This window comes from Gossypium hirsutum, chromosome D11, assembly GCF_007990345.1.
Source record: "Gossypium hirsutum isolate 1008001.06 chromosome D11, Gossypium_hirsutum_v2.1, whole genome shotgun sequence".
Lineage (NCBI taxonomy): Eukaryota > Viridiplantae > Streptophyta > Magnoliopsida > Malvales > Malvaceae > Gossypium > Gossypium hirsutum.
In genome coordinates, this window is record NC_053447.1 from 55423865 (window position 1) to 55438761 (window position 14897).

Genomic DNA, 14897 nt, shown 5'->3' on the forward strand with positions numbered 1-14897 from the left:
TTTTTCATGTTTTAAATAAAAACATAAAAATTTATAAATTTTTAAAAAATAAAGAATTATGAAAAAATAAAAATTTTTAGAATTCAAAAAAAATAAAAAAATATTTTAAAATATAAAAAATTACAAAAATTCATTGTTATCTAAATTGGACCAATTAGGCTAAGAATGGGACTCAATCCGATGAGAAGTAAAAAAACCGGTTGACTCGCGAAACGATATGGATTAATTTAACCAACAATTGAACATATTTCGAATTGGTCTAACCAACTAGTTCCCAAAACAACGAATCCTACCATTTCAAAGCAAATAAAATATTATAAATATTATAAAAGTTGGTTCAACTGGTTTTTTAGCTTGGTTCAACAAGTTTGTATTCGTTCATGGGTCAACTAGTTTTTTTACCTCTCATCATTCCAATATCTCAGTCGGTTCTTGATCCAACCAATTTGCCCCAATTTAGATGACATTGAATTTTTATATTTAAAAATTTTGAATTTTAAAGGTTTTTTTTCATTTTTTATTTTTTAAATTATAATTTGTTAAGATTTTTAAATATGAAAAAGTAAAAAAAAAATTAAATACTTTTGAAAATGATAAGGACCAAATTGAAAAAACTATAAATGTTTTCTCTTCAGCAAGCCATTTAGGCGTCATTGAAATACTTTTACAAGCCAAGGATTTTGATCTAGCAGAAGGTCAATGAAGGATCTAAATATCCTTTTGTTACTCATATGGGTAAGGATGCAAATTCTTTACATAAGAATGCAATGAAAAATTATCTCGATCTTCATAACTCCTTGAAAAATATTGAGAGGATTATTGATAAACAAAATTCTGAACAAGTTGCAAGAAATCGACTTCAACTCAAGGTGTCGATAGATGCTGTCAAGTGGCTTGTATTTGAAGGTTTTGCCTTTAGGGGACGCTTTGAAGCACAAGATTCAAGAAACCGATGTAACTTTCTTGAACTAATAAAACTCTTGGCTTCTTATAATGAAGATGTGGGGGCAATTGTGTTAGAAAATGGATTCTACGGTATATTCAGAATACCATGGATATTGGATTACTGTTCAAGCAGGATACTACAGTTGGTAAATGTGTTATTGAGTACGTTAATTCTGATTATGCCGGTGATTTGGACAAACCAAGATCAACCACTGGTTATGTGTTTACACTTGCTGGAGGACCAATAAGTTGGAAGTCTACACTGCAGTCTACAGTTGCATTGTCAACCACAGAAGCTGAATACATGGCTGTAACAGAGGGTGTAAAGGAAGCTATTTGGTTACAATGTATGGTTAAAACCTTGGGACTGGTTCAGGAGCATATTAACGTGTATTATGATAGTCAAAGTGCTATTCATTTAGCAAAGAATCAAGTCTATCATGCACGTACAAAGTATATCGATGTACGTTTCCATTTTGTGCGGGAAATTATTGATAAGGGAAAAATTCACCTTCAGAAGATTAAGACTGTAGATAATCCCACAGATATGATGACCAATGTGGTAACAACAATCAAATTCGAACATTGTTCGAACTTGATCAATATTCTGCAGGTTTAACAGTTGAAGAAGGCACTATCAAGTGTTGTTGACAAAGGCAGAGAGAATTATGTGAAGATAAGATTATTCGGATCAAATCTTCAAGGTGCAGATTATTGGAAATCATCCATATTTATCGAAAGTCAAACATATGAGTATCAGAAAGATATGGGTATCAAAATCTAAGATTTAAGGCACCAAAAGTGGGATTGAGATTTGGCATAAGATAATTGCAATTTTGATCCCTAAACCTCAACTATAAATAGGTCTAACCATTTCTCTTCTTTATCATCCCAAATTTGTCATTCTCTACTTAAGGCATTGTTTTCTCTCTCTCTCTCTTTGTAAATTCTCACTTGTATTGTGCAGTTAAATATATTTGGTAGTGCTCGAGGACATAGGTAAAATTTGCTGAACCTCGTTAAATTCTTGTGTTCTTTATTTTATTATTCTGCATGAATTGTGAGTGTGACTGTAGTGATTTATTGTGCTACTAAAGTATGATTGAGGGATATTTTGGCTAGGAAACACCTGGTACTTAAGCGATCCTTGTGATCCATCTCTCTTTCCTGGGAATTGAACATAGTGTGATGTTTTAGTAGAATAATTTTACTCTTTTACACGCTTCTGCACAACAATATCCCTAGAAAAACCTCAAATCCGGTTGGATCAACTGTGACTCCTGTCAATGTGGCATAAATACCGGGACTTAACACCCTCGGCATATCTCTAGTTCGAATTGACTATGCTCTATATGGTGGTCTAAACCCTCCTCACACGCACCCTCGTGCAACGATGATCCTTGTGTTTTTGGAAGGCACACTTTATGTCGATTTTGTTACATCCAACACAGATAACCGCCTCATCACCAAAGTCCTAAACCTTGGTGATATGTTTGTTTTCCCTGTTGGTCTCATCCACTTCCAATTCAATATCGGGAATACCAAAGTAGTTGCATTTGCTGGTCTTAGCAGCCAAAATCCAGGAGTTATCACGATTACAAATGCAGTATTTGGCTCTAACCCTCCCATTAATCCTGATGTTCTCTCTAAGGCCTTCCAGTTGGACAAGAATATTGTTACCTATCTCCAATCCAAATTTTGGTGGGACAACAATTAGGTCATTTAAATATATGGGAATAAAATTTCTTCAATCATAAGAAGTTGTGATTTTTTTATTCTAAATAATGTGTGTTTTTATTTATAATGTGCCTGATCTGATGGTTATGGCACAGTTTTTAGCTTGTGTCATGTTTTTTCTTTGTCGTCTCAAGATTTGCTTTCAATAATGGTTATTTCTACAATGTTTGCTTCGATAGTGGTTATTTAATTAAAATATTTCATAAAATATACTCAAAGTATACTACGGCCTTAATATATAGAGATGGAGAGGCAACATAAAACTATCTCTTATCAATGTGAGATGTTAAGGAGCCAAAATTAACAAATCTCCACCTTTGGCCCCTTTATCAATCACACTGAATTTCCCCAATCTTCCATCTTTAATTGTGCCTCCAAATGCATTATTAAACGCCATACATTTAAGGTGTTTGTTGAGTATAACTCCTATTTCAGTCAAATTTGAGAAATTATCTTTCAGTTAAACTCTGTTTATTTGTTTCAATCAAACTCTGATTAGTCTAGATTATTTTATTATTATTTGACCTATGAATTTAGCCTATAAATAAGAATTTTTACAACCTTATAAAATACACCCATTAGAGATTATAACTGATAACACATTTAGAGAATTTTGTGTTTACGTTTTACGGGTTCTTTATTTTCGGGTTTTCAGGATTTGGCTTTTATTTCCATTTTTTGTACTCTTTGTTCTTTTTCCATTATAGTAAAATTATCTTTGCCCGTGGTTTTTTATCCTCTTTGGATGGGTTTTTCCACGTTAAATTTGTATGTTCAATTTATCAATTTCTTCCACTATTTTTACTTGTTCGTTTCTTAATCGGGTCGATCCCCAACAAATGGCATAACAGCTAATGCAATTTTCATTCAGAGATGGCAGCAACAAGGTTTGAAATTGAGAAGTTTGATGGTGTCACAAATTTCAATATATGTCCAGTTCAAATGATGGCAATTCTAGTTCAAACCAGCTTGAAAAATGTTGTTACCGGGAAAAATCCTGAGAATCTAAATCAAACAGAATGGGAAGAGCTTGATGAAAAGGCCTTGTCTGCACTCCAGTTGTGCCTCGTGAATACGGTATTGCAGGAGGTATTGATGGATAAAACCTTATCCGTGGAAAAGGTTAGAAACTCTTTATGCGACTAAGTCTCTGGCTAACCGTTTAGTGTTGAAACAATGCCTATTTATGTTTCGCATGAACGAAGGTGAGCTGCTTAGAGATCACATCAGTCAATTCATTACTCTTTTAAATGATTTAAAGAACGTTGAGGTTCATATTGACGATGAGGATCAGGCTATGCTATTATTGTGCTCTTTACCCCCTTCATACAAGTCTTTCAGGGAGACCCTGATTTATAGCAAAGACAAACTCTCGTTCGAAGATTTGAAGGGTCATTTGTTGAGTAGAGACAAACTCGACAATGAGTTTGGTTTGGATAGCAAGATAGATAGACAAGCTTCCGTTTTGGTAGCATCAAAGATACTAGACAAAATGTGTCACTATTGTAAAAAGTTAGGCCACATCAAAGCAGATTGTTATAAACTGCGAAATAAAATAGTTGCTGAGAGTAACGAGGAAGATCTAACTGGTGCTAATTTGGCCAATGAAAGCGGTGACAATTTCTTGCTAGTGTTAATGAGCGATAACTCCAAGCTCACGTCTGAGTGGATCCTAGATTCGGGATATTCTTTCCACACTTGTCCCAATAGAGAATGGTTCTCCACATACAGTTCGGTTAAAGGTGGAGTTGTGCGCATGGAAAATGATTCATCTAGTAAGGTTATTGGTATTGGTACTGTTAAAATTAGGATACACAATGAAGGATTAGGGCACTCTCAGATGTCAGGTATATACCTAATTTACGAAAGAATCTAATATCTTTGAGTATTTTAGACTTGAAAGGATGCAGAAACAACATCGAGTCAAGCGACATTAAAGAATCTCTTAGAGCTCTCATTTTGTTAAAAGGTAAAAGAACCAGCAGTATTTATATTCTATAAGGTTCTATAGTGACCGGTGAAATCGGACAACCCTCGTCCGTTACGGAGTCGAAGTCAACTTGTTTGGAGCGAAGGCAACTTGGTCATAGGAGGGAAAAATGTATGACTGTTTCATTAAAGAGAGGTTCTCTTTTGGATGTCGATTTTGAAAAGTTAGGGCACTGTGTTCGTGAAAATTAGACACAAGTTAGTTTTAATTTGGTAGTGTACAAGTCGAAGGCTAGAAGTCTTCCAGTTTCTAGGCACAGATTTGACTTAATTCATTCCCTGCATAGTTCAAGATAGGCCCATGGCGGGCTGTGGCAAAGATGGCATTATGGAAATATGAGTCAAAATGGAGATTTGTTGAGTATGACTTCTATTTCAGTCAAATTTGATAAATTAACTTTTAGTTAAACTTTGTTTATTTGTTTCAATCAAACTCTGATTAGTCTAGATTATTTTATTATTATTTGACCTATGAATTTAGCCTATAAATAGGCTCTTTTACAACTCTAGAAAATACACCCATTAGAGATTAGAACTCATAACATATTTAGAGAATTTTTTGTTTACATTTTGAGGGTTCTTTATTTTTAGGTTTTCGGGGTTTGGTTTTTATCTCCATCTTTTTTTGCTCTTCGTTCTTTTGCCAATACAGTAAAATTATCTTTGCTCGTGGTTTTTTATCCTCTTTGGAGGAGGTTTTCCACGTTAAATTTGTGTGTTCAATTTCTCAATTTCTTCCGCTATATTTACTTGTTCGCTGCTTAATCGGGTCGATCCCCAACAATGTTCAAACTTGCAAGATATTAATCAAGTTCAAAACTATCATTGAACTCACTTATTTTTATCACCTTGGTTCTCATATCTATAGGATTTTCAGCTTATGTAATCTTTTGAAGTAAAATATTTCATTCTTCAAGGATTTCTTACACAATGTGATTCTTCACGTCTATTTGTTTAGTTCTTGAATGATAAACTTGTTTTTTTGCTAAATGAATAGCACTTTAATTGTCAAAGTAAAGGCTAATGTAATTTTGAACAAGTCTCAAATCTTCTAACAACCCATTAAGCTAAATAATCTCTTTAACAACTTTGGAAATTACCATATGCTCTGGCTCTAACTGGAGCAAATAAATACCCAGTAGTAAATCAATGTTTATCCAAATCACCAGTATAATCGAAATCAACATCTACCAATGACCAAGTGTTTTATCCTGCTCAAAGTTAAACGAACATCTACAATTTTTATAAGATACCGTAGAATCTATTTCAAAGCTTGTCAATGTCCTTTACATGATTACTCATATACTTGCTCACAACTCTAATTGTTTGTGAAATGTTTGGCCAAATACACACCATCACATACATCAAGCTCCAACTGCATTAGCTTATGGAACCTTTATGATATATTCTCGTTCCTCATCGCTCTTAGGAGATAATTGAAAACTAAGTTTCAGATGAGAAATAAGTGGGATATTTACATGTTTTGTATTATCATTCAAGCCAAATTATTGTGAGACCCTTTCCCAAGTATTATTTCTAAGCCAAACAAAGCTTACCTCTTTTTCCATCTCTATGTATCTCTATACCATGTATGTTCATAGCTTCACTTAGATCTTTCATCTCTAACTCTTGATTTGAATGAGTCTTAAATTCATCTATTTCTCTTAGACTTTTTGAAGCGATCAACATATCATCAACATATAAGAGGAGATAAATGCAAGACTCATCTTGTAGCTTTCGCAAATACAGACAATGCTTATATTTTCTTTTAGTGTATTTCTTCAATCCTATAAAACTATCAAATCATTTATATCATTGCCTTGGGGATTGCTTCAAACCATACAACGATCTTACAAACCCAATTTTCTCAACCAACAACCTTATATCCTTTTGGATGAGTTTATAGAATTCCTCTTCTAAAAGAAAGTCTTCTTCACATCAAGTTGAGCTAGCTCCAAATTCAACTATGCTATAAAAGCCAACGTAATTCTAATGGAAGAATACTTCACAATAGGGGAAATTACTTCATCATTGTCGTCAATTTCTTCCTTCTGAGTGTAGCCTTTAGCTACCAACCTTACTTTGTAGCAAAAATATCTCGCTAGGAAATTCCTCTTTTTTTGTATACACCCACTTGTATCCAATTTCCTTCTTACCCTTCAATAATTACGCCAACTCCCAAGTATTGTTCTACCAAAGAGATTACATCTCTTCATCCATCCCACTTTTTAACTTGTCACTTTTCAAATAGTGCGGTGCTTCTTGATAAGTGACCAGAATATCATCATCTACAACTAGAATGTCCAGGTCACCATATTAGCAAAACGAATAGGTTTATGAATTTCTCTCCTTCACCTTGTAACTAGAAGTGGTTCTTATGTATTCAACGATTTTTGATTTGGAACCAATTCATTTTCTAATTCTTCCACTATGGTTGGAGAATCAACCTCATTAACCAAGCTAATCACCATTTTCTAATCCATGTACTATGGTTGGAGAATCAAGCTTTTCATTTTTAAATTCCTTCACTATGGTTATAAAGTGTTGATTTCAAGCTCTAAGAAATAGCTATGAAAGCTAAAACGGATTCTATAGATTCCAACTCAATGTGGGAACTTGTAGACTTACTAGAAGGGATAAAACCCATAAAGTGTAAATGGATCTACAAGAGGAAAAGAAATGTGGATGGAAAAGTGGAAAATTATAAGGCTAGACTTGTAGCAAAATTTTATACTTAGAAAGACGGTATTGATTACGAAGAAACCTTCTCTCTAGTCAAGCTCAAGGCAACCCTCATATTACTATCCATTACGGTTGTTCTCGATTACTAGGTCTGGCAAATGGATGTCAGGACAACGTTTTTTTATGGCTATATTGAATTGAGCCTTTATATGATGCAACCCATCGGATATATAGCTAAAGGAAACATGCATAAAATTTTCAAACTGCTTAGATACATAAATGGACTTAAGTAAGCATCCCGCTCATGGGATCAAAGATTTGATCAAGTGATCAAAACTTTTGGATTTGAGCAAAGCATAGATGAACCTTGTGTTTTTAAACATTTAGGGGATGGAAAAATGGTCTTTCTTATTCTATATGTCAATGACATTCTACTCATTGGGGATGATGTAGCGATATTATCACCGGTTAAACTATGGTTAACCCAACAATTTAGCATGAAGAATTTGGGAGAAGATAATTTTATTCTAGACATTTGAATCCTAAGGGACCAGAAGAAAAAACTGATAACATTATCACAAGATTCATACATAGACAAGATATTGGAGTGTTATGCAATGTCTGATTCAAATAAGGGAAATCAACCTTCTATATTGGGATTTCATCTCTTTTTGGAGGATTGTCCTATGACAAAGGAAGAAAAAAAGAACATGAGAAAGGTTCCTTATGCTTTGGAAGTAGGAAGTCTAATGTATGTTATGTTATACACATGCCTAAATATATGTTTTGTAGTAGGGTTGGTGAGTTGATATCAGGCAAATCTAGGAATAAGAAACTGGGAAGTAGTTAAGTATATACTCAAGTATTTACAGAGAATGAAGGATTATAGGTTTGTGTATTCCAAAGGAGGTCTTACTACTATCAGATCTACTGATTCTAACTTCCAAACATGCCGAGATTCGAGGAAATCGACATCAGGTTGTGTTTTTGTCCTAGGCAACAAGTCCATTATGTAGAAAAGTGTACAGAAAACCTGCACTATTGACTCCACTATGGAGGCCGGATATATGGCTGCTTCTAAGGCTACCAAAGAATAAATATGGCTTCGAAAGTTCCATACAGATCTTGAAGTTGTTCCTGTCATGGGAAAAGCTACCACACTATATTGTGACAACAGTACAGCAATAGCTAATACCAAGGAGCCAAGAAACCACCAAGAGGACAAAAAATATTGATCGAAAGTATCATATTATGAGGGAGGCTGTTGCAAACAAAATTGTGGACATAGTCAAGGTCGCACCCGAGGAAAACTTTGCGGACCTATTTACTAAGACTCTACTAGCAAGGAATTTTGAAAAACACGTGGAGAGCATGAGAATTCGAAATATGACTCATCTACTTCACTAGAGAAAGTGAAAGACTATTGTATTTGGTGCCCTAAGTGTACAATTGTCCTCATATAGTTTTTGCACGCAAAGTAAAATAGAAGCAAATGTTGCTCACAGGTTGTCTAATGTTTAAACTAATACTAAGCGGTATCACGCAGTTGGATCATAATACAGAAAGACAACTTATATTAGTAGACGAACCTAAACATGTCATTTCTCTAATAAAAAATGAGCAAACTGATTGAAAAACTAATATGTTGTTTATTAGGTCCAACTGGGGATATGCTTTATCTTAGGCATCGCAGCGGATGACTCTCAGGAGATATAAACATAGATGTGATATATTGGACTAAGAATACAATGGACATAAGCCAAGAAGAATAGATCTTGAATTCGTTTATAGATTTATTCACTTGTGATGTTCATAGTGTGACATTTCTCAATCCTAAGTGGATAACAGACTATGCATGCATGACTTGTATACTTTGATGTAAGTAAAACACTGAGTTCAAATAGATAAGAAACCGAAAGCTGGTACGTTGGTAAGCCGTCAACAGTCTTATTTCTGATGGGAAAAAAATGTAGAAAAAGAAAGGGTTTCGGTACCCACCTATTATCTGACATTGTAGAGGCACCCAATTGTGAATTCCAAGCCTAAAACAAGTTTCAAACATTCAATTCAACAAACTTTCGCAAAACAAGCAAGTAACGACAATCAAACTTCACCAAAACTTTCGACTCACTACACGAATAGGTGAAAAACTACTTAGCGTGGATTCTCAGTAATCGTTCAATTTCCAAGTAAAACAAAAGGCATTAGGCATCTCGTGAATCTCCCTTCTAACGCATCGAAACACAACGCACAACAAGTTATCAAACCTCAAGATTTTGAAGAACCCCAAAATATGCAATAATAAACTTTACGAAACAATCGACTCAGCTTACCTTGAAGCACACCGGAACGAAGCAATTTACACAGGAAGAACAAACAAAAAGAGAATTAATTAAGATGTGAATACAAAGAAAGAAAGAAAAAAAGTAATCAAATTGGGAAAAATTGAAGAAGAACGTCAAATGACAGAAGAGGGAAGGACATTTAAATTTTAAATCGGTTTTACGAAAAATTGCAAAAAAAAAATTCCTTGTTGCATAAGTAATGACTCAAATACGGAACCAGAGAGTAGATAGTTGCTTCACCAGTGAATCAATAGACTCATTCTTAACATAACATGCACATAATTAAACTTACACAAGGAATCCTAAGTTAAGGGTTCAAGTAAGGAACTTAACAATATTCTAAAATTTATTCGACTCAAACCTCAAATCTCGAGTGAGCAAGCAGAACACACAACCATAGAAGCAGACACATATTCATCGACACAACTTTGTATTAAAACTCAAATTTTGGGCATTATAGTCTTCATGTACTTGATGAAAGGCAAATTAGGATGGGTTATTTTGTTTCAACGCTTATATATAGACAAGTTTGCATGCAGGATTTCCCATCCCTATCCCAAGTAGTAGCATTCATTTTGTGCTTGCACATCAATTATGATGAAACGGCTTCAACTTTAATAATGTGTGCGTTTTTTAATAATGTGCCTGATCTAATGGTTATGGCATGGTTTCTAGCTTGCTAGTGTACTTGGAATGTTAAGAGCTAGTGACTTATGATTCCATGTTAAGTTTTTTTGTCTTGTATTTTGTATCAATATTTGCTTTCGATGGTTGCTATTTTTTTCGATAGCGATTATTTTAAATTGGTGTTATAACCTTCCACTTAACATATCACGCAGTGTTTTCAGTGTCAATACTTTCTTGTAAGCTATCATATTAGGTTATTTTAAGAGCTAGTGGCTTATGTTTCCATGTTAAATTTCAAATCGATTTTACGAAAAATTGCAAAAATAAAATTCCTTGCTGCATACATAATGACTCAGATACAGAACCAGGGGGTAGACAGATGCTTGACCAGTGAATCAATAGACTCATTCTTGACATAAAATGCACAGAATTAAACTTAAAAAAGGAATTCTAAGTTAAGGGTTCAAGTAAGGAACTTAACAAAGTTCAAAAATTTATGCGATTCAAACCTCAAATCTGGAGTGAGCAAGCAAAACACACAACCACAAAAGCAGACACATATTCATTGACACAACTTTGTATAAAAACTCAAATTTGTGGGCGTGATAGTCTTCACGTACTTGATGAAAGGCAAATCAGGATGGGTTCTTTTGTGTCAATGCTTATATATAGACATGTTCGCATGCAGGATTTCTCAGCCCTCTACCAACTAGTAGCATACATTTTGTGCTTGCACATCAATTATGATGAAATGACTTCAACTTTTCGTTATAGCTTTTGCCATCTTGGCCTTCAGCTCCTTATTAGCCTCAGCTTCTGATCCCAGCCCTCTACAAGATTTCTATGTAGCCATCGATGGCACCAAGAATGGTGATACACTATTGTGACCTATCTCCATTCCAAATTATTGTGGGACAACAATTAGTTCATTTATATATATGGGGAAAAATTTTATTAAATCATTAAAAGTTGTGATTTTTTTGTTCTAAATAATGTGTGTTTTTCAGTAATGTGCATGATCTAATGGTTATGGCATGGTTTCTAGCTTGCTAGTGTACTTGGAATGTTAAGAGCTAGTGACTTATGCTTCCATGTTAAGCTTTTTCTTTCTTGTATTTTGTATCAATATTTGCTTTCTATAGTTGTTATTTTCTTCGATAGTGATTATTTTAAATTAGTGTTACAACCTCCCACTTAACATATCACGTAGTGTTTTCAGTGTCAATACTTTCTTGTAAGCTATCATATTAGGTTATTTAAGAGCTAGTGACTTATGTTTCCATGTTAAATTTCAAATCGGTTTTACGAAAAATTGCAAAAATAAAATTCCTTGTTGCATACATAGTGACTCAAATACGGAATCAGAGAGTAGACAGATGCTTGACCAGTGAATCAATAGACTCATTCTTGACATAAAATGCAAAGAATTAAACTTAAAAATGGAATTCTAATTTAAGGGTTCAAGTAAGGAAATTAACAGAATTCAAAAATTTATATGACTCAAACCTCAAATCTCGAGTGAGCAAGCATAACATACAACTACAGAAGTAGACACATATTTATCGACACAACTTTGTATTAAAACTCAAATTTTGGGGCATTATAGTCTTCACATACTTAATGAAAGGAATATCAGGATGGGTTCTTTTTTTTCAATGTCTATATATAGACATGTTTGCATGCAGGATTTCCCACCCCTCTCCAAAGTAGTAGTATACGTTTTGTGCTTGCATATTAATTATGCTGAAAGGACTTCAACTTTTCGTTACAACTTTTGCCATCTTAGCCTTCAGTTCCTTATTAGCCTCAGCTTCTGATCCCAGCCCCTTGCAAGATTTCTATATAGCAATCAATGACACCAAGAATGGTGATATGCTATTGTTACTGGAACGACGAAAATGTGCAAGTGTACACAATCGCAACATGTAATAGAGTGACAAGTAAATGTCGAGTTATCATACCCACAGGGACTGTAAAAAGGAATATTTATGAAATTAATGTTAAAACACTTTGGTGATGGAAAATATTTTGGTTTAAAGATGATTAAAACTAAGGCTTAAAAACTTAGTAAAAAATTAAAAAAATAAAATGGTTCTAATGCACGATTTCAAATAAGGTTTAATCAAGATGATATAATTGTGTTGGATTAATTACATTCCTTTAACTTAGAATTATTAAACTTATGTTTATACTGCTACTAATAAATTCACGGCAACTCGATAATTTTCTAACTACTGCTCATACATACTTATTAAATTAATCAATCTCTTGAACATTTTTCAATGTCAATCCAACCAATTAATCAATCTTCAAAAGCATATAAAAGATCAAGTGAGGTAATAGAGTATTTCTACCTTGAAATAGTTTAATCACAATAATCTTGCAAGTTATGCAAGGCACATGTATCGCCAAATACAATGTTAAATTAACTTTAGCTACCTTCGAAGAATAAACATGCATTGATTAAGTATTGTGACGAATAATTACAATTTCAATACGATTTAATAATTAATTCATTAGTTATCTAACGGTTAACATTGCAAGAATAACTTAGACATGATTTTACTTAATCAAGCATCTTACCGAGGCCCATAACAGCACAAACACAATTTCAATAATTCAAGCAAGCAGAATATAATCAACCCAACACAGATTAAATTCAAACTAGATTGATTAAATTAACCATTTCAATAGAATAAATATTCATAAACATGTTTATCAAAACAACAACTAAATTTAAAGAGATAGGGAACAAGACGCAAATCCGGTGTTTCTCCGTGGCTTGACTGATTTCTCCGTTCTTCATTCTTTGTTGTCCTCAGCTATTAAGGTGGATTATGAACATTTTAATTTTTTATCAACAATGGATGATGAGGACCTCTTTCCCAAGAGAAGAAATCAGCACTTGAACAAAAGGGAAAATGGGAAGGAAAAGTTAAGAGAAAGTGAAAGAAGAGACGAGAGAATGAGAGTGTGAGGGATGTGTTGAATGATCAGCAAGGGGTGGCTTTTATAGCTGATTGTGGCTGCTAAAAATAGAAAATTCCATCAGCCAAAGAGACCCCCTTGGCTGGCCATACACATGGCAAAGTTGAGAGATTCAACTTTGCTAAAAATAGCCTGGGGCAAATCCATAAAGCCACATTTCTTGGAGGGGTTTGAATGCAAGGTTGAAAGTTCTTCAAGGGCTTCTTTGCAAGCTTATTTAGTCAGCTAAAATGCTGATTTGGGTCAGCATATGGACGGTTCTGGGCAGCCCAGTTGGTGGCTGGTTCGGTTCACTAGATTCGGTTCAACCAATGCAGTTCAACTAGACCCTTTTTTCCATAATTAATTAATAATAATTTATTTAGCCCAAATTAAATTGAGAATAAATTAATATTAATTATATTATGAATTTAAACACATATTTGAACCATCTTAGGCTCAAAATAAATTTTCCTTGATGCTTCAAATTGCTTCTCGGTTTTATTCTTCGAGCATTGTCTACCGAGTCAATTTTCGCCCTTTGTGCGAATCTGTCGAAAATAGTCAAAATTAATCAAAATTAAATATAAAATTAATTAAAATCCATCATGTTCATATTTTTAACATAATTTAATTATTTTATAATATTTAATTATTTTTCGACAAGAATTTACCCGAAATAGCATGATTTTAAGTTAAAAAGGACATATAAAAACACATAAATTTTCGTGTTTCCAGTTACCTATCTCCAATCCAAATTTTGGTGGGACAACAATGAGTTCATTTATATATATGGGAAAAAATTTTCTTAAATCATTAGAAGTTGTGATTGTTTTGTTCTAAATAATGTATGTTTTTTAATAATGTGCCTGATCTGATGGTTATGGCATAGTTTCTAGCTTGCTAGTGTACTTGGAACGTTAAGAGCTAGTGACTTATGTTTCCATGTTAAGTTTTTTCTATCTTGTATCTTGTATCAATATTTGCTTTCGATAGTTGCTATTTTTTTCGATAGCGATTATTTTAAATTGGTATTAAAACCTCCCACTTAACATACCATGTGGTGTTTTCAGTGTCAATACTTTCTTGTAAGCTATCATATTAAGTCATTTTGTAAGTTATATTTCTAAAAGAATTATTATACTTTAGTACGAGAATTATAACTCATCATAGTATATTTATAATTAACTTAATCATTTTTCTACTAATTTTTTATTTTTTATTTATTAAAAAATTAAAGATTTTATAATTAACCAATTTTTATTCATTATTATTTATAATTATTAATCTTTATTGGTTAATAAATCATCGGTGAATATTTTATATCATATATGTCGGTTAAATTATACTAACAAATGGTTGGAAAAAGTAGCCCTCGACTTTCTCCGTAAGAATTTGGATTGAGTTTCAGTCCTAGGGCCATTATTGTTGAAAAAGTTTACCTGAATACTAGTCCCAACCAAGTAAAATTAGGCTCAAACCTTAAATTCAATTAAATTATTATATTTGCATGTCTCGTTATTGTATGTTAAAAATTTTAAAATAAATTATATTGTTAGTCACTCTAAATAGGGCTCGTCTCTATTTTGGTCACCTTAATTTTTT

General features: G+C 33.3%; 1 pseudogene; it reads left to right on the forward strand.

Moving 5' to 3' along the window:
- The first annotated feature begins 731 nt into the window (after positions 1 to 731).
- Positions 732 to 2662, forward strand: LOC107963086 (germin-like protein subfamily 1 member 17; annotated as a pseudogene).
- The last annotated feature ends 12235 nt before the right edge of the window (positions 2663 to 14897 follow it).